Source organism: Lactuca virosa, chromosome 6 (genome assembly GCF_052849685.1).
Source record: "Lactuca virosa cultivar CGN04683 chromosome 6, Lactuca_virosa_CGN04683_v6, whole genome shotgun sequence".
In the NCBI taxonomy this organism is placed as follows: domain Eukaryota; kingdom Viridiplantae; phylum Streptophyta; class Magnoliopsida; order Asterales; family Asteraceae; genus Lactuca; species Lactuca virosa.
Window position 1 is genome coordinate 120,020,969 of NC_136431.1, and position 3,955 is coordinate 120,024,923.

Sequence of the window (3,955 nt, forward strand, 5' to 3'; positions counted from 1 at the left end):
GGAGGCTCAGCAGATAGGGTCCTACCGATTCTAGTCCGTAGGGTTGCTCGAAATGAAATTCAGGGTAGAACAGCCATCAACCAAATCAGGGAAGTTGATGCCAATGTGAGAGTTAATACAGTTCGCATTAATCGTCTTGAATATACTCGTGAAAGAGCTACGAGAGACAATGAGTCTCTGCTAGAAGAATTAGCTGAAACTCGAGCTGAAGTCATAGAACTCCAAGCACGTCTGACAGTGTATGAAAGACATCTGCTTGCTGTGGAGCGCCAACTGGCTGAGTTGAGGTTTCGTCCAAGAAATACCCGTCGCCAGTAGGAAATGCTCTACTCGTTTCCTATTCACTCTTTTGGTTATAGTTAAGTCTACGGATAGGTTCTAGCGTTATTTTCATATTTTTCAGTAAGACCACGAAAATTTTATTTTTCGGTAGGTCTGTATGATGTCGATGTTTTTCCCAGAATTTGGTATATTGTAGACCTGTTTAGGGTCAAGTTTTTTTTAGACTTTATGTATTCAATATGCCAATTTAATCGACATGCATTTTCTCAATCTTTGAAAAATAACCATTCAGTTTCATATCATTCTGTTACAAGATTGTACTTATCGTAGACTTCTATTTCCAATTCATCATAAGATTCATGTTGAACTATATGTTTTAGTTCAGAGATATCAAAATTTATATTCACTCTTGATATCTTATCATTCTTGTATCTTTTGACTTTTATAGAAAAAAGATGCCTCCTCGTAGAAATCCAAGACGTAACAATGTTAATGAAGCACCGGTACCACCTCCGCCACCACCTCCTCAGTCCGACCCCGCTATGTTCCAAGCGGCGGTTGCGACGGCTGTAGCTGTTGCCATGTCTCACATCAATACTCCTGGTGCTAGTGGGTCAGGAGCTGGTGCACGTCCTTCTAACCATGGCGAGAGTCATGGGTACTCGCGAGAGTGCACTTATAAAGATTTTTCCAATGCCAAACCCAGGACCTTTAATGGATCTGGAGGAGTTATGGCATTAAGACAGTGGATAGAAAAGACAGAAGCAAATTTTGAAATCTGCTCCTGTCCTGAGAGCAGCAAAGTCAAATTCGCCGCTTGTACCTTTTCAGAAAGAGATTTAACGTGGTGGAATGGCCATGTTAAGTCACTTACTCTGGTAGTGGCTAATTCGATAAGCTGGGAGAACTTCAAAGTCATGCTTATGTGGGAATACTGTCCGCGAAGAGAAGTTCAGAAACTCGAACAGGAGCTCTGGGGTCATACAATGGTTGGATCTGACATATCAACCTATACTAGTAGATTTTGTGATCTGGCAATTCTGTGCCCGGATATGGTTGCTCTGGAGAGCAAGAAAATTGAGAGATATATTTTGGGACTGTCGCCCCAAATTCAGTCAAGTGTCTTAGCTTCAAGGCCTGTTACTTTTAACAGTGCCAAAGAGCTGGCACAATCTCTTATCGACCACGGAACCCGTCAAAAATCAGTGGTTGCTACACCAGAACAACAGAAGGGAAACAACAACACCAACAACAATAGTGACAACAACAACAGCAAAGAAGAAGGGTAGGAACAAGAGGAAGGGCAAGTTCTCACAATATTCCTCAAAGAAGCAACAGCTAGTTACAGTCAATGCTGCTACTGTACCTACTGTTGTTCCTGTTAACCCAGTACCAGCTAAGCCTTATGCTGGTAATCTCCCCAAGTGCAACAAGTGCAATTTTCACCATAATGGAAATTACAGGGAAATGCAGTGTCGTAACTGCAACAGAAAAGGGCATACTGCCCGATTCTGTAGAGCACCACCCAACCACTTAACCAAATACCTACTGCTGGAGTAGGTCAATAATGCTACAGTTGTGGTTAAGTAGGACATTTCAAGAAAGATTGTCCTAAAACTGGAAATGCTGGTGGTGTTGGGAGAATTTTAGCCTTGGGTCATGAAGAAGCGGTGGCAAACCCTGCCATAGTCACGGGTACGTTCATTCTCAACAACACTTATGCATGCATTCTATTTGATTGTGGTGCTAAGAAGAGCTTTGTGAGCCATAATTTCAAACATTTACTAAATCAAAACTCCCAACCATTAAAAGAAACATTCACAGTCGAAATGGCTAACGGGAAATCCGAATCCACCAACGATATATACATAGGATGTACTCTTACCTTGAATAAATTTTCGTTCCTAATAGACCTTATGCCGATCTCTATAAAAAATTTTTGACGTCATAATAGGTATGGATTGGTTGTGTCCTAACCATGCTGACATCCTATGCTATGAAAGAGCCATTCGTCTGAACTTGCCAACTAACGAAACTCTTGTTATTTACGGCGACAAACCCGGAAAGAACCTCCACATTATTTCTTGTATCAAGGCACAGAAGTACCTTCGTAAAGAGTACTGTGCTTTTTTAGTTCACGTGGTAGACAAAAAGCAAGAAGTGAAAGATATCACGAGCATTCCTGAGGTCTGCAACTTTCCCGACATTTTTCCCGATGATCTTCCAGGAGTGCCTCCCGAACGAAAAGTCGAGTTCAGAATTGACTTGATTCCAGGGGCTACCCCTGTAGCCAAATCTCCTTATCGTCTTGTACCTTCTGAAATGCAGGAATTATCCAGCCAACTTAACGAACTTCTTGGTAAAGGTTTCATAAGACCAAGCTTCTCACCTTGGGGAGCACCGGTTTTGTTCGTGAAGAAGAAAGATGGATCATTTCGTATGTGCATAGATTACCGCGAGCTGAATAAACTAACCATTAACAATCGATACCCTCTGCCTCGTATTGATGATCTGTTCGACCAACTCCAAGGTGCGAGCTACTTTTCCAAAATATACTTAAGATCCGGGTATCACTAGTTACGGATTTTGCAGGATGACATTCCTAAAACCGCGTTCAGAACTCGTTATGGTCATTATGAGTTCGTAGTGATGCCATTCGGATTGACGAATGCACCTGCTGTGTTCATGGATCTAATGAACAGAGTGTGTCGTCCATTTCTGGACAAATTCATCATAGTCTTTATCGACGACATCCTTATCTACTCAAAAAGTGAAGAGGAACATGTCCAACATCTTCGTCAAGTATTGCAAACTCTTAGAATAGAGAAACTCTATGCGAAGTTTTCAAAGTGTGAATTTTGGATCAGGAAGGTTGAATTCCTAGGTCACGTGGCCAGTTCTGAAGGAATACACGTCGATCCTTCCAAAATTAAGGCAATTGAAAACTTGTCAGCACCCGAAACACCTACAGAAATCCGTCAATTCTTAGGTCTTGCTGGCTATTATCGCAGGTTCATCCAGAATTTCTCTCGAATAGCTAAACCTCTTACCACCCTGACGCAAAAGGGTGTAAATTTTAGCTGGGGAGAAAAACAAGAAATAGCGTTCCAAACGCTGAAACGAGCCTTGTGTACTGCACCAATCATGTCTCTTCCTGAAGGGACAGAGAATTTCGTAGTGTACTGTGATGCTTCTAATCAAGGGCTTGGATGTGTTCTTATGCAGAGAGGAAAGGTTATATCCTATGCCTCAAGACAGCTAAAGACGCATGAAGTCAACTATATAATACATGACCTTGAACTAGGAGTAGTAGTATTTGCTCTGAAAATCTGGAGACATTACTTATATGGCACGAAATGCACAATATTCACGGACCATAAATGTCTCCAGCATATCTTCAATCAGAAAGAGCTAAACATGACACAACGATGATGGGTGGAGCTACTGAACGACTACGATTGTCAGATACTTTATCACCCTGGTAAAGCTAACGTAGTAGCTGATGCCCTTAGCAGAAAAGAATACTCGGGACGCCGAGTAAATTCGTTGACCATGACAATCCGTTCACATCTGTCCACACAGATCAGAGGGGCTCAACTTGAGGCCTTAAATCCCGAAAATGTGGCAGGTGAAGCCTTAATTGGAATGGATAAAAACTTCAAAGTCAGGGATG